This window comes from Canis lupus, chromosome 16 (genome assembly GCF_048164855.1).
Source record: "Canis lupus baileyi chromosome 16, mCanLup2.hap1, whole genome shotgun sequence".
In the NCBI taxonomy this organism is placed as follows: domain Eukaryota; kingdom Metazoa; phylum Chordata; class Mammalia; order Carnivora; family Canidae; genus Canis; species Canis lupus.
Genome location: NC_132853.1, coordinates 27,649,685 through 27,674,644, shown reverse-complemented (window position 1 = coordinate 27,674,644; position 24,960 = coordinate 27,649,685). Strand labels below are relative to the sequence as shown.

Here is a 24,960-nt window from a genome sequence, read left to right as displayed (position 1 = left end):
ACTTTTTAAAAGATGTGGGCTTCAACTTTATCCCTTCACACATTTTCTATACTCTTGGACTTAAATGGAAGGTTACTGTTTTCTTAATTAACAGGATCAGGAATATGAAGGTTCCTGCAGAATATTAGACCAAAGAAATGTAAACATAAGAACTTTGCCAGAATGAGAGTCTGTGATAATCTTTTTTTTAAGATTATCTATCTATCTATCTATCTATCTATCTATCTATCTATCTATCTATCTATCATCTACCTCTAGTCACTGGTTTATAAGAGAGAAAGTGTGCACACGTGAGCAGGGGGAAGTTTATATTAGTTTCAAGTGTACAAATGTAATATATGAAGACATTTTCATTGTAAAAAGAATTTTAGGAAAAAAGAATTTTAGGGGTGCCTGGGTGGCTCAGTCAGTTAAGCTTTTGCCTTTGGATCAGATCATGATCCCAGGGTCCTGGGATCAAGCCCCACATCAGGCTCCCTGCTCAGTGGGAAGCCTACATTTCCCTCTCCTCCCCACTTGTACTCTATCTCTGTCTCTCAAATAAATAAAATCTTTAAAAAAAATTTTTAATGGAAATATATCCAATAAAAAGCACAATGTTCCCTTTCCTTTTTCCCCTGAACTCACTCCCCTACCTAGAAATCACCATTTTGGTATGTTTCATTCCAAACCTTTTAGATAGATAGATAGATGATAGATAGATAGATAGATAGATAGATAGATAGATAGATAGATATAGATATAGATATAGATATGGAGGATTTTAAGATTATATTTTTAAGTAATCTCTATACCTACTGTGGAATTCAAATCCCACAACCCAAAGATTAAGAGTCACATGCTCCACCAACTGAGCCAGCCAGATGTCCTACGTACTGTTTTATATATAGAAGCTTATGGTAGGTATGTATTCCGCCCCCCCCCCCCATTTTATATAAATGGGGTCATACTGACTGGTTTTTTTTTTTTTTTTTTTTTTTTTTTTTACTGACTGGTTTTTAGCAGCTTACATTATTTTTCAATTAATGATTCATTATGGAGCTCTTTCCAGAGTAGTACTACCATAACCATTTCATATTGTTCCTTAGAGGTTTAACAATACTATATTGATTGGACATTCAGGGATTTTGTTTGTCAACAAAATTTTCAGATTTTTAAAAAGATTTTATCTATCTATCTATCTATCTATTTATTTATTTATTTATTTATTTATTTATTTATTTATGAGAGACACAGAGAAGGAGGCAGAGACATACAGAGAAGGAGAAGCAGGCCCCCAGAAGGGAGCTCAATGCAGAACTTGATCCCTGAACCAGGATCACACCCTGAGCTGAAGGCAGACACTCAACTGCTGAGCCACCCAGGTGTCCCAAATTTTCAGATTTTTATTTCCGTCTATTTTCTTTCTCTTCTTTTCTCTCAGCTAAGGTTGAGAATTTCTTCAACTTTACCCCCCTATTAGATTCTAAATTTTGCTCTAACATTTTTAATTTATAAGAGTGTTTTTTGTATTTCTTTTTTATTATTGAGATTCAATTGACATATGGCATTATATTAGTTAAGAAACAAAACAGGTGAACATACAGGAAGGAGTGGAAAGGAGAGAGGGAAACAATCCATAAGAGACTCTTAGTGATAGAGAACAAACTGAGTGTTGATGAAGGAAAGTGGGTAAGGGATGGGCTAAATGAGTGATGGGTATTAAGTTGGGCACTTATTATGATGAGCACTGGGTGTTATTATGTAAGTGAAGATCATTAAATTCTACTCTGAAACCAATATTACATTATATGTTAACTAACTAGAATTTAAATAAAAATTTGAAAAAAAAACAAAATATCATATTAGTTTTAAGTGTAGAACATAATAATTTGGTATTTGTATATTTTCAAAATGATCACCACAATAAACCTAGCTAATATCCATTACCATACATAGTTACAAATTTCTTTTCTTGTGATGAGAACCTTTTTTTTTTAAGATTTTATTTATTTATTCGTGGGAGACACAGAGAGAGAGGGGTAGAGACACAGGCAGAGGGAGAAGCAGGCTCCATGCAGGGAGCCTGACATGGGACTCGATCCCAGGTCTCCAGGATCATGCCCTGGGCTGAAGGCAGGCGCCAAACCGCTGAGCCACCCAGGGATCCTCAGTGATGAGAACTTTTAATTAAGATTTATTCTCCTGGCAACTTTTAAATATGTAATACAGTATTATTAACTATAGTCACCATACTATACATTACATTGCCACAACTTACTTGTTTTATAACTAGATGTTTGTACCTTCTGACCATCTTCATTCATTATGCTCACCCCCTGCCTCTGGCAACCACTGATCTGTTCTCTGTATCTTTGAGTTAGGATTTTTGGGGAGTACAGGGGTAGCTAGATACCACATATAAGTGAGATTATATGGTATTTGTTTTTCTCTAACTTATGTGACTTATGCACAATACCCTGAAAGTCCATCTGTGTTGTTGCAATAAAGATTTCCTTGGGTTTTTTTTTTTTTGGTTGAATAATATTTCACTCTGTGTATGTGTATCTGTGTGTATCACATCTTTATTCATTGATCCATCAGTGCACACTTAAGTTGCTTCGATGTCTTGACTATTATAAATAATGCTGCAATGCATATGGGGGTGCACATATCTTTTTTGAGTTAGTGTTTTTGTTTCCTTTGGATAAATACCCAGAAGTGTAATTGCTGGATAATATGGTAGTTCTATTTTTAATATTTTGGAGAACCTCCATACTGTTTTCTGTAGTGATTGCACCAATTTTCATTCCCACCAATAATGCACAAAGGTTCCCTTTTCTCAACATCCTTGTGAATATTTGTTATTTCTTGTCGTTTTAATAATAGTCATTCTGACAGCTGTGAGATTATATTTCATTGTGGTTTTAATTTGCATTTCCCTGATGATTAGTGATGTTGAGCACCTTTTTGTTTACCTATTTGACATCTGTATGTGTTCCTTGGAAAAATATCTATTCAAAACCTTGTCTCATTCTTAAAATTGGATTTATTTTTATTTATTTTTTTGCTGTTGTATATATGAGTTCTTTTTTTTTTTTTTAAGATTTTATTTATCCATTCATGAGACACACAGAGAGAGGCAGAGACACAGGCTGAGAGAGAAGAAGGCTCCATGCAGGGAGCCCAATGTGGGACTTGATCCTGGGACTCCAGGATCACGTCCTGAGCCAAAGGCGGGTGCCCAACCGCTGAGCCACCCAGACACCCCTATACGAATTCTTTATATTGGGTATCAACCCCTTATCAGATATATGATTTGCAAATATTTTCTTCTATTCAATAGGTTGCCTTTTCTTTTTGTTGATGATTTCCCTTATAAGGAACTCCTTATAGTGCAGAAGCTTTTTAGTTTGATGTAGTCCAACTTGTTTGTTTTTGCTTTTGTTGCCTTTGTTTTTGGTATCAAATCCAAAAAATTATCACTAAGACTGATGTCAAAGAACTTACTGCCTATATTTTCTTCTAGGAATTTTATGGTTTTAGGTCTTACATTCAAGTCTTTAATCCATTTTTAGTTAGTTTTATGTATGGTGTAAGATGGTATCCAGTTTCATTCTTTTGCATGTGGCTGTCCAATTGTCTCAACACCATTTATTGAAGAGACAGTTCTTTCTCTATTGTATATTCTTGGCTTCTTTGTTGTAAATTAATTGGCCAATACGTGTGGGCTTATTTCTGGTCTATCTGGTTTTATTGATCTCTGTCTGTTTTTATGTCAGTACCATACTGTTTTGATTACGATAATGCTGTGTTATAGTTTGATATCAGAGCACATGATGCCTTCAGCTTTGTTCTTCTTTATCAAGCTTGCTGTGGCTATTTGGGCTCTTTCATGGTTCCATACAAATGTTGTAATTATTCTATTTCTGTGAAAAATGTCATTGGAATTTTGATAAGGATTGCATTGAATCTATAGATTGCTTTGAGTAGTATGGACATTTTAACAATATTAATCCAGTCCATGAGGGTGGAAATTTTTCCACTTATTTGTGTTTTCTTTAACATCTTTCATCAGTATCTTATAGTTTTTAGTGTACAGGTTTTTCATCTCCTTGGTTAAATTTATTTCTGTGTATTTTATTCTTTTTGATCCTCGTGTAAAAGGTTTCTCTGATAGTTCATTGTTAGTATATAAAAAATCAATAGATTTTTGTGTATTGATTTTGTACTTTGCAACTTTACTGAATTCATTATTAGGTCTAACGTTTTTTTGTTTTTGTTTTTGTTTTTTTGTTTGTTTGTTTGTTTTTATGATAGGCACACAGTGAGAGAGAGAGAGGCAGAGACATAGGCAGAGGGAGAAGCAGGCTCCGTGCACCGGGAGCCCGACGTGGGATTCGATCCCAGGTCTCCAGGATCACGCCCTGGGCCAAAGGCAGGCGCCAAACTGCTGCGCCACCCAGGGATCCCCCGTTTTTGTTTTTTTTTTAATGGAATCTTTAAGGTTTCCTACATATAAGATCATATCATCTGCAAACAAATTATTTTTTTTTAATTTGGGTACTTTTTCTTTTTCTTTTTTTCTTAACTGCTCTGACTCAAACTCAGTATTATGATGAATAAAAAACAGGGCACCTGACTGGCTCAGTTGGTGGAGGGTACAACTCTTGATCTCAGCGTTGTGGGTTCAAGGCCCATGTTGGTGTAGCAATTACTTTTAAAAAAATCCTTAAAAAAAATGGTGAAGAGACTGAGGCCTGGAAAGAATTAGTGAGTTAAATTAATGCATCAGGACCAGGATCCTAAATGAGGTTGGTTGACCCTAAGTCCCATGCTGTTTCTGCTACTGCATGCTACTAAAGGGCCCCTTATAAGGATTGCAAAGCCCTTGATGTACATGACCTCTACCAGGGTCAGGTAGGAAGATGGTGCACTTAGTCAACCTTTATACCATATCATGCATAGTACTTTTGCCTACTTTATGTTATTAGAGCCTGCAGGTAACCCCTCACTTGTGAAAGCTGGCATACTTTTCTTCCTGATCTTAACAGAAAAGTTTGCACTAGTCTTTCACTGCTGAGTATAATGTTAATTGTGGGCTTGTCATATATGGCCTTCATTATGTTTAGTATGTTCCTTCTATATCCACTTTATTGAGAAGTTTTATCATAAATGGATGTTGAATTTTGTCAGATGCTTTTTCTGCATCTATTGAGATGATCATATAATTTTTTTAAAAGATTTATTTATTTTTTCAGAGAGAGAGAGAGAGAGAGAGAGGCAGAGACATAGGCAGAAGAAGAAGCAGGCTCCATGCAGGAAGCCCGACGTGGGACTCCATCCCAGGTCTCCAGGATCACACCCTGGGCTGCAGGTGGCGCTAAACTGCTGCGCCACCGGGGCTGCCCTGATCATATAATTTTTATCCTTTATTTTGTTAATATGGTGTATCATATTGATTGATTTGCAAATGTTGAATCATCCCTCCATCCCTGGAATAAATCCCACTTGATCATGGTGTATGAATCTTTAATGTATTGTTGAATTTGGTTTGCCAATACTGTGTTTAAAATTTTTTTTTTTTTATTTTATTTACTCATTCATGAAAGACACACAGAGAGAGGCAGAGACAGAGGCAGAGGGAGAAGCAGGCTTTATGCAGGGAGCCCACTGTGGAACTCCGCCCGGAACTGAGAGACCATGACCCGAGCTGAAGGCAGACACTCAACCAGTGAGCCACCCAGCCATCCTTTTTTTTTTTTTTTTTTTTTGCCAATATTGTGTTGAGGACTTTTGCATCTATGTTCTTCAGGGATATTGGCCTGTAGTTTTCTTTTCTTGTGGTTTCATTGTCTGGTTTTGGTATCAAGATAACACTAACCTTGTAAAATGAGTTTAGAAGTGTTCCTTTCTCTTTTTATGTTTCCTTTTTTTTTTATTTTTAAAAGATTCTGTTTATTCAGAAGAGACACACAAAGGTAGAGACATAGGCAGAGGGAGAAGCAGGCTTCCTTTGGGGAGCCTCATGCGGGACTCAATCCCAGGACCCTGGGATCACGACCCAAACCATCGGCAGATGCTCAACCACTGAGCCACCCAGGCGTCCGTTTTTTTATGTTTCTCTTAAAATTTTATTTAAGTATCTCTTGGAAATATTTTTTTCTTTAAGTTTTCTTTACATGGTTTCTTTCTACCAGACTGCTTTGTATTCTTTTGGTCTCTGTCTTCCACATACATGTTTCTTTTTGGTATCTGATCGTTTTAGCTGTTTGTTTTGAGGTGTCTAAAAGCTGACTGCAAAGCCTAAGCACATAAATAGGACTTGTCAAATCTGAGTTTTATTGTAGGATAATTTGGTTGGGCCATTTAAAATTTTTTTTAATTTTAATTTTTTAAAGATTTTATTTATTATTCATGAGAGAGACAGAGAGAGAGAGGCAGAGACATAGGCAGAGGGGGAAGCAGACTTACCGCAGGGAGCATGATGCAGTACTCAATCCCAGGACCCAGTATCATGACCTCAGCTGAAGGCAGATGCTCAACCACTGAGCCATCTAGGCGCTCTGATGATTCCATTTATTTTCAATTAAAAACTTTAATTTATGTTTATGGCTTTTTAAAATTTAAATTCAATTGATTAACATATAATGTATTACTGGTTTCAGAGATAGAGGTCAGTGATTCATCAGTCTTTTTTATTTTTTTTTTTTTGATTCATCAGTCTTACATAATACCCAAGTGCTCATTATATTACATTCCCTCTTCAATGTTCACCACCCAGTTACCACCCTTTCTCCATCCAGTGACCCTCAGTTTGTTTTCTATGGTTAAGAATCTATTATAGTTTGTCTCCCTCTCTGATTTCATCTTATTTTTTCCTCTCTTCCCCTATGATCCTCTGTTTTGTTTCTTAAATTCCACATATGAGTGAGATCATATGATAATTGTCTTTCTCTGTCTGGCTTATTTTACTTAGCATAATACCCTGTAGTTCCATTCATGTCATTGCAAATGGCAAGATTTTGTTCTTTTTGACAGCTGAATAGTATTCCATTTGTGTGTGTGTGTATGTGTGTGTGTGTGTTTGTATATACCACATCTTTATCCATTCATCTGTCAATGGACATCTGGGTTCTTTCCATAGTTTGGCTATTGTGGACATTGCTGCTATAAACATTGGGGTGCAGGTGCCCCTTCAGATCACTACCTTTGTATCTTTGGAGTAAATACCCAGTAGTGCAGTTGTTGAGTCATAGGGTAGCTCTCTTTTTAACTTTTTGAGGAACCTCCATACTGTTTTCCAGAGTGGCTGCACCAACTTGCATTCCCACCAACAGGGAATGTACAAGGGTTCCCCTTTCTCTGCATCCTCATCCACATTTGTCGTTTCCCGACTTGTTAATTTTTGCCATTCTGACTGGTATGAGGTTGTATATCATTGTGGTTTTCATATGTATTTCCCTGATGCTGAGGGATGTTGAGCATTTTTTCATGTGTCTGTTGGCCATTTGTATGTCTACTTTGGAGAAATATCTGTTCATGTCTTCTGCCCATTTCTTGATTGGATTATTTATTCTTTGGGTGTTGAGTTTGATAAGTTCTTTATAGATTTTGGATACTGGCCCTTTATCTGATGTGTCATTGCAAATATCTTCTCCCATTCTGTAGGTTGCCTTTTTTTAAAAATATTTTTAAAAAGATTTATTTATTTATTTAAAATTAATTAATTAATTAATTAATTAATTCATTTATTTATTTATGATAGACATATGTATATATAGAGAGAGGCAGAGACACAGGAGGAGGGAGAAGCGATCCCGGGACTCCAGGCTCGTGCCCCAGGCCAAAGGCAGGTCCAAACCGCTGAGCCACCCAGGGATCCCCTGCCTTTTGGTTTTGTTGACTGTTTCCTTTGCTGTGCAGATGCTTTTTATCTTGATGAAGTCCCAACAGTTCATTTTTGCCTTTGTTTTCCCTTGTCTTTGGAGGTGTGTCTAGCAAGAAGTTGCTGTGGCCAAGGTCAAAGAGGTTGAGGTTGCTGCCTGTGTTCTCCTCCTAGCATTTTGATGGATTCCTGTCTCACAGTTAGGTCTTTCATCCATTTTGAGTCTATTTTTGTGTATGGTGTGAGGAAGTTCATTTTCATTCTTCTGCTTGTGGCTGTCCCAATTTTCCCGACACCATTTGTTGAAGAGACTGTCTTTTTCCCTTTGGATATTCTTTCCTGCTTTGTTGAAGATTAGTTGACCATAGAATTGAGGGTCCATTTATGGGTTCTCTATTCTGTTCTACTGCTCTGTGTGTCTGTTTTTGTGCCAGTACCATACTGTTATGATAATTGTTAATTGTCTTTTTGTTAATAGCCTTTCTAGCAAATGTGAAGTGATATCTTGGCACAAGGTTTGATGTACCTGTTGGCCATCTATGTCTTCTTTGGAAATATGTCTGTTCAGATCCTCTACTCATTTTTACTTTTTTATTTTATTTTAAGGATTTTATTTATTTCTGAGAAAGAGTGAGCACAAGCAGGGGAGGGGCAGAGGAAGCGGGAGAAGCAGACTCCCTAGTGAGCAGGGAGCCTGATGCAGGGCTTGATCTCAGGCCCTGGGATCATGACTTGAGCTAAGATCAAGAGTTGAATACTTAACCAACTGAGCTACCAAGCATCCCAAAAGACAGTCTTTTTTTTTTCTTCCTTAAGCAAGCTTCACACCCAGCATGGAGTCCATCATAGGACTTGAACTCATAACCCTGAGACCAAGACCTGAGCTGAGAACAGGAGTTGAATGCTTAGCTGACTGAATTAGCTACTGAATTGAGGGTTCATTTATGGGTTCTGTATTTTGTTCTACTGTTCTCTGTGTCTGTTTTTTGTGCCAGTACCATACTGTCTTGATGATTACTGCTCTGTAATAGAGCTTAAAGTCCAGGATTGAGATGCTGCCAGTTTTGGTTTTATTTTTTAACATTTCTTTGGCTGTTTGGGGTCTTTTTTTGTTCCATACAAATGTTAGGATTATTTGTTTCAACTCTATGAAATAAGTTGATGGTATGTTGATAGGGATTGCAATGAATGTATAGATTGCTCTAGGTAGCATAGACATTTTAATAATATTTGTTCTTCCAATCCATGAGAATGAAACATATTTCCATTTCTTTGTGTCTTCCTCAATTTGTTTCATGAGTGTTCTATAGTTTTCTGAGTACAGATCCTTTGCCTCTTTGTTTAGGCTTATTCCTAGGTATCTTACAGTTTGGGTGCAACTGTAAATGAGATTGACTCCTTAATTTTTCTTTCTTCTGTGTCACTGTTAGTGTATAGAAATGCAGCTGATTTCTGTGCATTGATTTTATATCTTGCCACTTTGCTGAATTCCTGTATGAGTTCTAGAAATCTTTTGGTGGAGTCTTTTGGGTTTTCCATATAGAGTATTATGTCATTTGCAAAGAGAGAGAGTTTGACGACTTCTTTGCCATTTCAGATGTCTTTTATTTCTTTTTCTTCTCTGATTGCTGAGGCTGGGACTTCTAGTAGTATGCTAAAGAGCAGTGGTCATAGTGGACATCCCTGTCATGTTCCTGAACTTAGAGGAAAAACTCTCAGTTTTTCCCCCATTGAGAAGGATATTCACTATTGGCTTTTCATATATGGCTTTTATGATATTGAGGTATATTCCCTCTATCCCTACACTGTGAGGAGTTTTAATCAAGAAAGAAGGCTGTACTTTGTCAAATGCTTTTTCTCCATCTATTGAGAGGATTATATGATTCTTGTTCTTTCTTTTATTAATGCAGTGTACCACATTGCCTGATTTGTGGATGTTGAGCCACCCTTGCAGCCCAGAAATAAATCCAGTTTAATTGTGGTGAATGAATAATCCTTTTAATGTACTGTTGGATCCTATTGGCTAGTATTTTGGTGAGAATTTTTGCATTCGTGTTCATCAGGGATATTGATCTGTGATTCTCCTTTTTGGTGGGGTCTTTGTCTGATTTTGGGATCAAGGTAATGCTGGCTTCATTGAATTAGTTTGGTAGTTTTCCTTCCATTTCTATTTTTTGGAATAGTTTCAGAAGAATAGGTATTAATTCTTCTTTAAATGTTTGGTAGAATTGCCCCTGGGAAGCCATTGGACCTGGGCTCCTATTTGTTGGGAGATTTTTTTATTACTGCTTCAGTTTCCTTGGTGGCTGTGTTTCTGTTCAGGTTTTCTCTTTCTTCCTGTTTCAGTTTTGGTAGTTTATACATCTCTAGGAATGCATCCATTTCTTCCAGATTGCCTAATTTGTTGGCATATAGTTTGCTCATAATATCTTCTTAGAATTGTATTTCTTTGGTGTTAGTTGTGATCTCTCCTTTTTCATTCGTGATTTCATTTATTTGGGTCCTTTCTCTTTTGTTTTTGATAAGTCTGACCAGGAGTTTGCCAATTTTATTAATTTCAAAGAACCAGCTCTTAGTTTCATTAATCAGTTCTATTCTTTTTGGTTCTATTTCATTGATTTCTGCTCCAATCCTTATTAATTCTCTTCTTCTGCTGGGTTTAGGCTTTATTTGCTGTTCTTTCTCCAGCACCTGCAGAAAGGTAGGTTGTTTATTTGAGACCTTTCTTGTTTCTTGAGAAAGGTTTGTACTGCTATACACTTCTCTCTTAGGACCACCTTTGCTGCATCCTGAAGATTTTGAACAGCTCTGTTTTAATTTTCATTTATTTCCATAAATTTAAAAAAAAATTTTAAGATTATATTTATTTACTCATAAGAGAGAGAGAGAGAGGCAGAGACATAGGCAGAGAGAGAAGCAGACTCCATGCAAGGGAGCCTGATGTGGGACTCGATCCTAGGACTCTAGGATCATGCCCTGGGCCGCAGGCAGGTACTTAACCGCTAAGCCATCCAGCCATCCCATTTTTTCTAATTCTTTAGTTTCCTGTTGACCCATTCATTCTTAGTAGGTTGCTCTTTAGCCTCCATGTATTTGAGTTCTTTCTAAATTTCTTCTTATGATTCAATTCCAGTTTCAAAGCATTGTGGTCCAAAAATATGGGGAATGATCCCAGTCTTTTGGTACCAATTGAGACCTGATTTGTGACCCAGTATGTGATGTATTCTGGAGAATGTTCCATGTGCACTTGAGAAGAATGTGTATTCTATTCCTTTAGGATGGAATGTTCTAAATATATCTGTGAAGTCCATCTGGTCCAGTGTGTCACTCAAAGCCCTAGTTTCCTTGTTGATCTGCTTAGATGGTCTGTCCATTGTATGAGTGGGGTGTTAAAGTCCCCTGATATACTGTATTATCAATGTGTTTCTTTAATTTTGTTATTAATTGGCTTATATAATTGACTACTCCCATGTTAGGGGTGTACATATTTACAATTGTTAGATCTTGTTGGATAGACCCTTTAATTATGATATACTGTCCTTCCTCAACTTTTATTACGGTCTTAGGTTTAAAATCTAATTTGTCTGATATAAGGATTGCCACCCCAGCTTTCTTTTGATGTCCATTAGCATGATAGTTTTCCACCACCTCACTTTAAATCTGGAGGTGTCTGGATCTAACATAAGTCTCTTATGAAGAGAATGAGTTTTGCTTTTTTATCCTATCTGATACCCTATGTCTTTTGATTGGGGTAGTTAGCCCATTTACATTCAGAGTAACTATTGAAAGATATGAATTTAGTGCCATTGTATTACCTGTAAAGTCACTGTTTCTGTATGTTGTCTCTGTTCCTTTCTGGTCTATGTTATTTTTGGGCTCTTTCTTTGCTTAAAGGATCCCTTTTAATATTTTTTTGTAGGGCTGGTTTGGTGATCATAAGTTCTTTTAGTTTGTTTGTCCTGGAAACTCTTTGTCTGTACTTCTATTTTGAATGACATTCTAGCTGGATGAAGTATTCTTGGCTGCATATTTTTCTCATTTAGCACCCTGAATGTATCATGCCAGTCCTTTCTTGCAGGTCTCTGCTAGTCTAATAGGTTGGCTGCTAATCTAATGTTTCTACCCTTGTAGGTTACAGACTTCTTGTCCTGAGCTGCTTTCGGCATTTTCTCTTTGTGTCTAAAATTTGCAAGTCTCACTATTATATGTCAGGATGTTGACCTATTTTTATTGATTTTTGAGGAATGTTCTCTATACATCCTGAATTTAAATGCCCATTTGCTTCCCTGGATTAGGGCAGTTCTCCACTATAATTTGCTCCAATATACCTTCTGCCCCCACCTCTTTCTCTTCTTATTCTGGGATCCCAATTATTCTAACATTGTTAGAATATTCTAACATTGTTTTGCTTTATGGTATCACTTATCTCTTGAATTCTCTCCTGTGAACAGTAGTTGTTTCTCTTTTTCTCTATTCTCCATCATTTTGTCTTCTTTTTTTTAATTTCCCTTTTTTAAAAATTTTTATTTATCTATTCGGGGGGGGGGGGGCAAAGACAGGCAGAGGGTGAAGCAGGCTTCATGCAGGGAGCCTGATGTGGGACTCCATCCTGGGACTCCAGGATCATGCCCTGGGTCGAAGGCAGGTGATAAACTGCTGAGCCACTTAGGGATCCCCATTTTGTCTTCTATATCACTAATTCTTTCCTGCTTTATTTATCCTAGCAATTAGAGCTTCCTTTTTTTTTTTTTCTTTTTTTTCTTTTTTGCATCTCAGTAATAGCCTTTTTTTATTTTGAGTTGATTAGATTTTAATTCTTTTATTTCTCCTGAAAGGAATTCTTTAGTGCCTTTTACGGTTTTTTCAAGCCCAGCTAGTATCATTATAATTGTTATTCTGAACTCTAGTTCCAAGGTCTTTATGTCTGTACTGAATAGGTCCCTGGCAGTCAGTACTGCCTCTTGTTCTCTTTTTTGAGGTGAGTTTTTCCATCTTGTCATTCTGTCCAGATAAGAACAGATGAATGAGAGAACAAAATACTAAAATGGCAAAATGGGGATCCCTGGGTGGCTCAGCAGTTTGGCACCTGCCTTTGGCCCAGGGCGTGATCCTGGAGTCCTGGGATTGAGTCCCATATCCGGCTTCCTTCATGGAGCCTGCTTCTCCCTCTGCCTGTGTCTCTGCCTCTCTCTCTCTCTCTCTCTCTGTCTCTCATGAATAAATAAAATCTTAAAAATAAAATAAAATAAAATGGCAAAATGGCCTAAGAAATATACACTAAACAAATCAGAAGAGCTCCCTCCCCCCAACAAAAAAAAGAATAAGACAGTTGAACAGAATAGAGGTATACACTGGATCCTATGTGTATTTTGGTCCTTTTGGTAGAAAACTAGATCCCAAAATTGTAACAAAAGAAAGATTTATATATGTACAAAAAATTAAATGAAAGGACAAAATATAACTATAAAAATGAAAATTAAAAGACACCCTCCCCCCAAAAAAGAAGGAATATAAACAGGTGAACAAACAGAACAATACACTATATCCTGAGTGTATTTTGGCCAGTTTGTTAGAAGAAACTAAATTTAAAAATTATAAAGAAAGAAAAATGTATATACACAAAAATAAAATTAAATATATTGACAGGACAGAATGTAGTTGTAAAGATGAAAATTCTAAAAAGACCAACAAAACCAAAGAAACAAAAATAAAAGAAAGAAAAAGAAAAAAGAAAAAAAGCCAATATGATCAGACAGGTAAAGAGAACAGAGCCATACACTAGATTATTTTTTTTTAGATTATTTATTTACTTATTCATGAGAGACATAGAGATGCAGAGACATAGGCAAAGGGAGAAGCAGGTTCCCTGGAGGGAGCCCAGTGTGGAACTGGATCTCAGAACCTCCAGATCACACTCTGAGTGGACGGCAAATGCTTAACCGCTGAGCACTCACTCAGGCATCCCCATACACTAGAGCCTGAGTGTATTTTGGTCTGGTAGAAGAAACTGCATCCTAAAAGTGTAAAAAGAAGTAAAAACTATATATATTATATATATCATATATATACAAAAATAAAATTAAATACAATGAAAGGATAACAAGTAACCATAAAAATGAAAATTAAAGATTTTTAATGGGACGCCTGGGTGGCTCAGTGGTTGAACGTCTGCCTTTGGCTCAGGGCGTGATCCTGGAGTCCTGGGATCGAGTCCGCATCTGGCTTACCGCAGGAAGCCTGCTTCTCCATGTCTCTGCCTCTGTGTGTGTGTGTGTCTGTCATGAATAAAGAAATAAAATCTTTGAAAATAAAATAAAAAATATTTTTAAAAAAGAGTTGATAAAATAATAAATTGGTTGAAAAGGGAAAGAAAAAAATTAAAATGGCAAGACTAAAGAATCATGGAGGGGGGGTATCCCATGAATTCTATATGCTATATTCCCCTAGCGCTGGAGTTTTGTAGATCTCAGTGATGGGTAAACTTGGCTTTGGCTGGATGTTCTTGCTGTTTTTCTGGGGGAGGGGCTCATTGCATTGATTCTCAATGTCTCTGCCTCTGGCAGAATTGCACTGCCCTTACCAGGTGACCAGGCTAAGTAATCTGCTTCATTGCTCTAGATGGCTTTTGTTTCCTGAAGGTACCCTCAGGGAAAAGCAGTCAATCACTCTGGTCTCCCTGGTCTCCCTCCGCACTCCGTGCTCACCCAGCCTATGACTGAGCATTTCTATTTCAGGCCTGCAACTGTGTCTCATAACCCTGCAGACTCCTCCACGGCTCCTCCTGGGGGAGGAAGGGAAGTTTTGCCAGTTCTGCCGTTTGTTGGACCCCTGCTCGGAGAGCAGTCATGCTGACCTGGCGCAGTTTGTGGTTTGGGGAACCTGGAGCTGAGAGCCCACTCCTGGGCTTGCTGATTGTAGCTGGCTTCCCTGCTCCAATGCGTGGGAACTCTGCTGTATACTCAGGCACTCAGTCTTCCTGTGACCTTGAGACAGACCACACTGTCTCACCTAGAATTCCACCCCTGCTTCGCTGCCTTGGTGCTTTTCAGGCAAGGATATCTCTCACCGGAGCAGACTTCTAAAAGTTCTGATTCTGGGCAGCCCTAGTGGTGCAGCGGTTTAGCGCCACCTGCAGCCTAGGGCGTGATCCTGGAGACCCTGTATCGAGTCCCACGTCGGGCTCCCAGCATGGAGCCTGCTTCTCCCTCTGCCTATGTCTCTGCCTGCCTCTCTCTCTCTCTCTCTCTCTCTCTGTCTCTGTCTCTATGAATAAATAAAAAATCTTTAAAAAATAAAAAAAGTTTGGATTCTGCACTCTGCTGCTACATCACTCTGGTGCGGGCTTACAGAGGATCCCATCCCCCCAAGGTTTATTTTCCCATACATCAACTGGGATTTACTTCTTCGCACTTCCTACCTTGTAGAAAGTGGTCGATTTCTATTTGTAGAGTTGCAGCTGCTATTTTCTTAGATCTCAGCTGCATTCCTGGGACCACACGAAACTAAGGTCTCCTACTCCTCCTCCATCTTGGACTCTCCTCTGGTTGGGCCATTTGTTAGGGAAACTTCTGATTCATAAATGAAGAGTTTTCTAATCTGTCTGGTTCAACAAAATGGGGGAAGAGACCTGCTTTTATATAGATATATAGTGCGAGTAGGGGGAGGCACAGAGGAAGAGAGAGAATCTCCAGCCGACTCTGCTGATCAATCTCATGACCCTGAGATCACAACCGGAGTCGAGATCAAGTCAGTCGTTTAACCAACTGAGTCACACAGGTACCCAAGACTTGCTAATATTTGAATTCAGCATTCACCTATGCATAAAATCACATAATCCCCTTGTTTTTTTTACCGTGGTATTTATGCCTTCAACAGTGCCTGGTGTCTTCTAATCAAGAGACCCCTGTTTTAACCTCTCTAGGGAATAAAGTGTAGGCTTCTGCCATAATTGGGAAGTTAGGGAAAGGTAGCCGCCTCAGGATGTGAAATGGAGGGAGGGGATCTAGGGATCCATCAGCTTCTTAAATAGCTTTCACCCAGTTTTTCTTATCTCATCCATCTCATCTGCTATTCACCCCCAGTTCTACAGGTACTAACTAGTGTTGCAAGTTTTTGTTCATTTAAAAATTTTTTTGGTATATATTGGATTTGTTCTCAGGTTTCCTCACTGTCAGTTTAGGACTTGGCTTTCTCTGTCCTGCTAAGTCACTTGCCACTCCATCATCTATTTTGGTTGCTGTTTTTCTTCCTGTCTTTCAGTTATGTATTTTTTTAAATTCCCTTTACCATTGTTAGTGGGGTTTCTAGAAGGAGCAGATTGTGTTCAATTTATTTCTTATTTCATATTTTTTTCTTAGGCAGTAGTATGTAGTTAGGTATATGAGTTATGCCACCAGACTGTTTGGGTTTGAACTTTGGGACTGCCACTTATTAAATGATCTATATTCCTAATTTTCCTCATCTTTAGAATAGAGATAAAAAATTTAATATTTATTTATTTATTTATTTATTTATTTATTTATTTATTTATTTATTTATTTATTTATGATAGAGAGAGAGGCAGAGACATAGTCTGAGGGAGAAGCAGACTTCCTGCAAGAAGCCTGATGTGGGACTTGATTCTGGATCCCAGGATCCATACCTGGGTGGCTCAGGCGCTCAACCGCTGAGCCATCCAGGCATCTCTAATATAGAGATAATAATAATAATACCTATGCCATACAATGACTAGATAGTTAATTAAAATTATTTAAAGCACTTAAAGCAGTGCCTACCACAAATAGCATGCCCTTAAAAAGTATTTGCTGTTACTATTTTCTTTCCTTTTTTCTGGCCTCTTTTCCTGCAACTCCTGTTGGTCAAAAGTTAATCTCACTTGACTGATACTTGAACTATCTTACCTTTTCTTTCATATTTTCCATTTCATGTTTCCTGGGGATTTTTTTCAGCCATCATTTTATTTATTTATTTATTTATTTTTATTTATTTTTTTAAAGATTTTATTTATTCAGAGAGAGAGAGAGAGGCAGAGACACAGGCAGAGGGAGAAGCAGGCTCCATGCAGAGAGCCCAACGTGGGACTCCATCCCGGGTCTCCAGGATCACACCCCAGGCTGCAGGTGGCGCTAAACCGCTGCGCCACCGGGGCTGCCCTCAGCCATCATTTTATTTTATTTTATTTTATTTTAATTTATTTTTTTATTTTTTATTTATGATAGGCACACAGAGAGAGAGAGAGAGAGAGAGGCAGAGACACAGGCAGAGGGAGAAGCAGGCTCCATGCACCGGGAGCCCGACGTGGGATTCGATCCTGGGTCTCCAGGATCGCGCCCTGGGCCAAAGGCAGGCGCTAAACCGCTGCGCCACCCAGGGATCCCATCAGCCATCATTTTAAATACCAAATAGCTCTTTTAATATGTGCTTTTGGGACACCTTGGTGGCTTAGTGGTTGAGCATCTACCTTCAGCTCAGGGTGTGATCCTGGGTTCCTGGGATGGAGTCCCACATCAGGCTCCCTGCAGGGAGCCTGCTTTTCCCTCTGCCTATGTCTCTGCCTTTCTCTGTGTGTCTCTCATGAATGAATAAATAAAATCTTTTTAAAAAATCTGCCTTTAATCTTTCATGATTTCCTCAGATGTCAATGGCCCTTGGTGGTCTATGTAGATTTTAAACTGATTAAAAGCTCTTTAGAAATAAGAAGGCTTATTTTAGGTAAGGCTTGCTTTTGGATGTTAGGATAGAGACATGGTTAGGTGTCACTACGAGGAGGACTTCTCTCTGGGATTGTTAATTTCCTCCAAAAAAGACCTTTCCAATGTTTTCCTGGGCAGTTAAATGCAAGTGTTCTCAGGTGGTATTTGAGTAGAGTAATGGTTAGAGGAATTAAAATCCTGTCCTTTGGTGTTTCAATAAATGCCTTTCTTTTCAGTTCATATCACTTCTAATTTCTGTGCTGCCTAGTGTCTCCAAGTCTTTAGAATTTGTTTTTTCAAGGTCTCTAGAGGATAAATCTCCATTTTCCCACCAGGGCTGGAGTCTGTGCACTTAGCAACTGGCATTCTATGTGCAGGACTGGGAAGGGCAATCAACAGTTCACATACATAGACTTTTCATCCTATTGTTTCACTTTGTGCTTCCCCTCCACTCATTTAGTACTTCCAAAATGTGAGCCTTTCCCAGGTTCTCTGTGGGTAAAATTGACTCTTGTCTCAGTATCCCACCGAGGTTATAGCTTCTTTCACCCTGATAAATCAAGCACCACTCCTCTATTTGCTCTCCCTTTTCTATAAATGTGTTAAAATATTTTATCCATTGTTGCCTTCTCTTCTGTTTGCTTTTTCCTTGTAGATTTAAACCTTTTATTTTGCTGTCATTTCATAAAGGAAGAAGTAAATGCTTATATCTAATCTGCATTTTTTAAATTAGAAATAATCAGATGAATGTTATTTTTAAAATATTTTATAGTTGCTTTTAGCTTAATTATATAATGTATCAATAACCTCTAACCCATCTTGGGAACAAGAAGACCAGTTTTCCTTAAATGTAGGCTGCTATAGACCATACTCTCTTCTTTATAAGCAAGTGGTAGTGAACAAACTCAGGCTATAGGATCTAGTGGAAAGAGTTTGAATTCCCACAGCCAGGGCAAGTTTTTTTTTTACCTATGATAATTCACTGGTGCTTGACTTTTCCATTTCTGTTAGGAAAGATTTTACTGAACTACAATTCTTTTTCCTTTTATTCTCCTCTTCCTCTTACCAGCTCTAATTACTGACATTTATTGAGGACTCTCTTCTGATGCAAGAAAGCCAGGGTCTTACCTGGGTACACTCTAAAAAATAGGTGGTATATCCATGTAATGGAATACTGTTTTGCCGTAATATAGAAAATGGTATGTTCGTACAATAGAATACTATCCAGTGATAAAAAAGGAACAAACTATTTATACATGCTTCAAACATGGAACATCTTCAAAAACATTATACCAGGTGAAAGAAGCTGGATGCAAAAGGTTAGTTATATAGTTGTGATTCTATTTATATTTAATATCCAGAAAAGGCAAATCTATAAGGAAAGTTAGTCATTTTCTGGGTTGAGAATGGCTGATAGTGGGGGAGGCTGTGCATACATAGTAGCAAAGGGTATAGGGAGCTTTTATACTTTCCATTCAGTTTTTTTTTTTTAAGATTTTATTTATTTATTCATGTGAGACACAGAGAGAGAGAGAGAGAGAGATTGAGAGAGAGAGAGAGAGAGAGAGAGAGAGAGAGGCAGAGACAGACAGAGGGAGAAGCAGGCTCCACACAGGGAGCCCGATGTGGGACTCCATCCCAGGTCTCCAGGATCACGCCCTGGGCCGAAGGCAGATGCCCAACCGCTGAGCCACCCAGGCGTCCCTCCACTCAGTTTTTGTTGTTATCTTTTGTTCAAGATTGACTGATTGATGGATTGATTGACTGGAGAGAGAGAGAACTAGCAGGGGAAGGGGTACAGGGAGAGGGAGAAGCAGGCTTTCACTGAGCAGGCAGCCCAATGTGGGTTCCCATCCCAGGACCCTGAGCCAAACTAAGAGTCCAGTGGTTAACCAATTGAGCCACTCAGGTGCCCACTTGCCACTCAGTTTTGCTGTGAACCTAAAAGTGCTCTAAAAAGTTATCTGTTAATGGGATGCCTGGGTGGCTCAGCGGTTGGGCATCTGCCTTCAGCCCAAGGCGTGATCCTGGAGTCCCGGGATCAAGTCCCACATCAGGCTCCCTGCATGGAGCCTGTTTCTCTCTCTGTGTCTCTGCCTCTCTCTCTGTGTCTCTCATAAATAAATAAATAAAATCTAAAAAAAAAAAGAATCTCTTAAAAAAATTTGTCTATTAAAAATGTAAATAAAAAAGGCCTTAAAAGAGGAATTACTCTTTAAATCATAGAAATATAACCATCATATGTAAAGCTCTTTGTATACTAGTGAGCAAAATTTTTTTTATTCAAGTATAAAGTACAGTGTTATATTAGTTTCAGGTGTACAATATAATGACTAACTCTATACATTCTTCAGTGCTTGTCAAGATGAGTGTACTGTTTATCTCTTTTATCTGTTTCACCCATCCTCCTATATAGCTCACCTCTGAAAAACTCCAGTTTGTCTATTTTTTCCTGTTTTTTTTGTTTCTTAAATTTCATATATGAGTGAAATCATATGGTATTTGTCTTTCTCTGACTTATTTCACTTAGCATAATACCCTCCATGTCCATCCATGTTATCACAAATGGTACAAATTCATCCTTTTTTATGGCTGTGGTAATATTCCTGTGTGTGTTTGTGTGTGTGTGTGTGTGTGTGTGTACATTTATCTTACTTATCCTTTCCTTATTTATTTGTCTATTGATGGACACTTTGTTGCTTCCATATGTTGGCTATTGTAAATATTTGCTACAATAAACATAGGGGTGCATATATCCTTCTCAATTAGTGTTTTCATTTTCTTTGGGTAAATACCCAGTAGTGGATTACTGGATCATATGGTAAATCTAGTTTTAATTTCTTGGGGGAACCTCCATACTATTTTCTACAGGGGCTGTACCAATTTGCATTCCCACCAACAGTGGTTTCCTTTTTTCCACAACCTTGCTAATGCTTGTTATTTCTTGGGTTTTTTATTTTAGCCATTCTGACAGGTATGAGGTGATATCTCATTGTGGTTTGATTTGCATTTCCCTGATGAAGAGTGATATTGGACATCTTTTTTTAGAATTTTTATTTATTTATGATAGTCACAGAGAGAGAGAGAGAGAGAGAGAGAGAGAGGCAGAGACACAGGCAGAGGGAGAAGCAGGCTTCATGCACTGGGAGCCCGATGTGGGATTCGATCTCGGGTCTCCAGGATCACACCCTGGGCCAAAGGCAGGCACCAAACCGCTGCGCCACCCAGGGATCCCTGAACATCTTTTTAAGTGTGTTTTAGCCATCTGTATATCTTCTTTGGTGAATTGTCTATTTGGTCTTAGGTCCATTTGTTAGTTGGGTTATTACTTTTTTTTTTTTTTTTCAGTGTTGAGTGTAGAAGTTCTTTATATAGCTTGGATATTAACCCCTTATTGGCTATATAATTTACAAATATCTTCTCTCATTCAGTAGGTTGCCTTTTCATTTTGCTGATGGTTTCCTTCATTGTGCAAAAGCTTTTTATTTTGGGCACGTTGGTAGCTCAGTGGTTGAGCATCTGCCTTTGGTTCAGGTTGTGATCCCTAGGTCCTGGGATCGAATCCCAAATTGGGCTCCCTGCGAGGAGCCTGCTTCTCCCTCTGCCTAAGTCTCTGCCTTTCTCTGTGTCTCTCATGAATAAATAAATAAAATCTTTAAAAAAAAAAAGCTTTTTATTTTGGTATAGGCCAAATAATTTATTTTTGCTTTTGTTTCCCATGTCTGCAGAGATATATCTAGAAAAATGTTTCTACAACTGATGTCAAAGAAATTACTGCCTATGTTTTCTTCTAGGAATTTTATGGTTTCAGGTCTCACATTTAGGTCTTTAATCCATTTTAGTTTATTTTTGTGTATGGTGTAAGAAAGTGGTCCAGTTTCATTCTTTTGCATGTAGCTGTTCAGTTTTCCCATCACCCATTTGTTGAAGAAACTGTCTCTTTTCCATTGTATATTCTTGCCTTCTTTCTTATGGAATAATTGTCCATATAAGTCTGGGTTTATATATGGACTTTCTTCTATTCTGTTGACTTATGTGTCTGTTTTTGTGCTAGTGCCAAAGTGGCTGCCATACTAGGTAGCAAATTTAGGTATAATTATTACAGCATTAAATTATCAGTTTTTAGATTAACATGCAGGGTTTCAGATTTATTGATTGACCTTTAAGTGAGACCTTTTAAAATAATTATTTGGATTCATTTCACTCACTCATTAATTCATCAAATGTTTACTGAGTACCTTTTCTGTGCCAGGTAACTATTCTAAATCCTAAGGATACAGTAGTAAACAAAAAGAAGACCTCTTCTTTCAAATAAATTAAATTCATTTTTTTTTTTAAATTTTAGAGAGAGCAAGAGAGAGCACATGGGAGCATGGGGAGAGGCAGAGGGAGAGAAGCAGACTCCCTGCTGAGCATGAAGCCCAGCACAGGCCTTCATCCCCCAACTCTGAGATCATGACCTGAGCCAAAATCAAGAATTGGACGCTTAACCAACTGATCCACCCAGGCGCCCTGGAAATTAAGTTCATTCTTACAGGTGAAGACAGAAAATAAACACTAAATCTATTAGTCAGTGGCTTTGATAACTGTTGTGAAAAAAAATAAAGCAGAATAAGGGACTAGAAAATGATGAGGTAAGAATGCAAAAGGAGTTTGCTGTTTTTTATGAGGTGATCAGGGAAGGCATCTCTGATAAGGTTAAATAGAAATCTGAAATAAGTAAAGGAGTGAATGATATACCTGGGTAAAAAGCTTTCTATTTCTAGCCAGAGGAATTAAAAAGTACAGAGATGGGGGCATTTGGGTGGCTTAATCAGTTGAGCATCTGACTCTTGATCTTAGATCAGGTCTTGATCTTAGAGTCATGAGTTCAAGGCCCATGTTGGCTCCACACGTGGGGCCTAGTTAAAAAATAAATAAATAAATAAAGATGGTGAGGTGAGAGAAATAGAGAGATTTGTGTGACATAGAGTAAGGTGAAAGAAGGAAAGTATAAGAAGACAGAGTCAGAGAGGTGGCAGAGAATTAAATCAAATAGGGATTTATAAGTGATGGTCAGGATTTTGACTTTGTCCCTGAATGAGAGGGGAATGTAACAGAGGGTTATGAACAGAGGAAGGACCTGATCTGATTCACATTTTTAACAGATCACTCCAGGTGCTATGTAGAAACTAGAGTATGTAGAAAAAAGGAAAGCAGTTAATAGACTAATGCGATTGTCCAAGTGAGAAATAATGCTGGCTTAGACCAAGGAGGTAATCTTGGAAGCAGTAAGAAGTGGTTAGGTTCCAGATATACTTCAAAGGAAGAAACAATAGGATTTTTAAAATGTGGTTTATGAGAAAGAAAAAGAGTCAAGGATAAATCCAAGATTTGTGGCTTAAGCAGTTAGAAGAATGGAATTGTCATTGACTAAGTGGAGAAGGCTTGGGGAAGCTTAAAGGGAAAATCAAGAAGTTGGTTTTGGACAAATTAAGATGATGGCACTTATTGAAGTGGAAATACTGAGTATATGTGGTTGGATATAAGAACCTGAAGCTAGCTCAGCTCAGGGGGTGCCTGGGTGGTACAGTCAGTTAAGTGACCAACTTTGGTTTCATCTCAGGTCATGATCTTACAGTCCTGAGATTGAGCTCTGTGTCAGGTTCCAAGCTCAGTAGGAGTCTGCTTGAGTTTCTCTCTCTCTCTTTCTGCCTCCCTCACTCCCCCCACCCAACACAAACTTTCCCTTTCTCTTAAATAAATAAATAAATATTTAGAAAATAATCTGAAGTTTGGAAGCGTGGTATGACTGAAGATACAAATTTCAACATTACCTATAAATAAATGACATCAATGGAATTGGCTTTGTAATTATATACTATCTGTATATGCAATGAAAACTTAAACAATGATTTTCATCCTCATTCCTTTCCTCTGTTTTTTATTAGAATTTGAAATGATAAGAAGACTTTTATCTATTAGCATTGTCAGTCTCAACAGCTTCTGAAAACTATCTTCCCAAACTACAAATGGATATTTAAGATGCGCAATATGTAACTCTTTTGTTAGACCACTAAGTATAATTTAAGAGGTGCAGGCCATTCAGTGAAGATGGAAAAGGTGACATTATGAACTTAAAGCATAACATTTTAGACAGATAAGGATTTATGGTATCATTCTTAGTCATGACTTTAGTATCTTTATGTTCTTTTAGGTACTTTTTAGTTTTTCATTTTCTCTATTCTAGTGAAAGGAAATGTAAAATTTTGGAGTTATATTCTTCAAAAGTTATTGGAATCATTATTAAAGGAAATTATAATCTTAAAAAAATCTTGGGATGCCTGGGTGGCTCAGTCAGTTTGGTGTCTGACTCTTGATTTTGGCTCAGGTCATGATCTCAGGGTCGTGGGATTGAGCCACATGTAGGGTTCCTCACTCAGAGGGGAGTTTGCTGGAGATTCTCTCCCTCGCCCTCTGCCTCACTCTCTTTCCCTTTCAAATAAATCTTTTCTAAAAAGTCTTTATAAACTACTAAGTACTATACTTTGCTTAAGATTAACTTTATAGCAACATGACTGCTTAGGGATATTACTTGCTTCCCCCAATCCCTGCCCCTGGCTCACTAAAATGAGCTAATCTGTGTGCACAATCTTCCATGTTTTTTGCTCATTGGAATCATGTTAATTTGGGAGATTAACAGTTCAATTCTATTAACTGAGAAAACCTTTAAAAATTATTTTTGAGTTTTTTCTTCTGCACACTTTCCATCATACTGCTTTTGCGATTATCCATAATAATGCCTTGTAGAAATAACTACATCAGTAAAATTATGCCACATCTGCTTCTGTAAATCTCTACTCCATCTCTTAAGTGGTTACAAGTATATTAGCTATCTGAAGTGAGGTCTTTTTTGCCTTACTAGAAACCTCAAAATACTTCATAATACCATGCTATTTAAAGTCTTTAAAGACTGTAAGTATGCATAATAAGCTATCAGTTATCTTCATTACAGTTGATTATTCATTACTTATTCAAGACAAGGTACTATGCTGTATATAATCAAAATACTCGTGGTTCCTATAAATAAATCTTATTCAAAGGAACATTTTGTTAACTAGTGAATACACACACATATGCACACACAGTTGAATCAAACACAGTTGATTCTCATTCACAGTGGTTATGTTCCATAAAGTCATCATAAACTTTGAATTAATGAGTACTGAACTATTTTTCCTAGGGGAAATACAGAGTTAGATTCCTGTGAGTCTTTGGTTACAAAATTTTTGTTAATCAGTGAGTACAACCTTGTTATTTATATGTGTTTCTGCTTAAAGGTCCTTATTTGATATATAGTTAATTCATTTTTTAAAAAGATTTTATTTATTTATTCATGGGAGACACATAGAGAGAGAGAGG

At 37.7% G+C, this 24,960-nt stretch overlaps 2 protein-coding genes and 1 long non-coding RNA gene across 15 annotated transcripts in view; 2 read left to right on the top strand and 1 right to left on the bottom strand.

Moving 5' to 3' along the window:
* Positions 1 to 24,960, bottom strand: part of TRIM37 (tripartite motif containing 37) — a 240,383-nt gene that overhangs the window by 12,899 nt on the left and 202,524 nt on the right. The window lies entirely within an intron of this gene.
* PPM1E (protein phosphatase, Mg2+/Mn2+ dependent 1E) overlaps positions 1 to 24,960 on the top strand; it is a 213,013-nt gene that overhangs the window by 108,983 nt on the left and 79,070 nt on the right. The gene's annotated exons all lie outside the window — the stretch shown is intronic.
* On the top strand, positions 1,749 to 23,614 carry LOC140606418 (uncharacterized). Of its 2 annotated transcripts, none has more exons than XR_012008732.1 (4): positions 1,749 to 4,389; positions 5,241 to 5,328; positions 5,592 to 5,713; positions 21,905 to 23,614. It is a non-coding gene; the product is annotated as an uncharacterized lncRNA (long non-coding RNA). The 2 variants fall into 2 exon arrangements; XR_012008733.1 differs by lacking the exon at positions 1,749 to 4,389 and adding an exon at positions 4,440 to 4,793.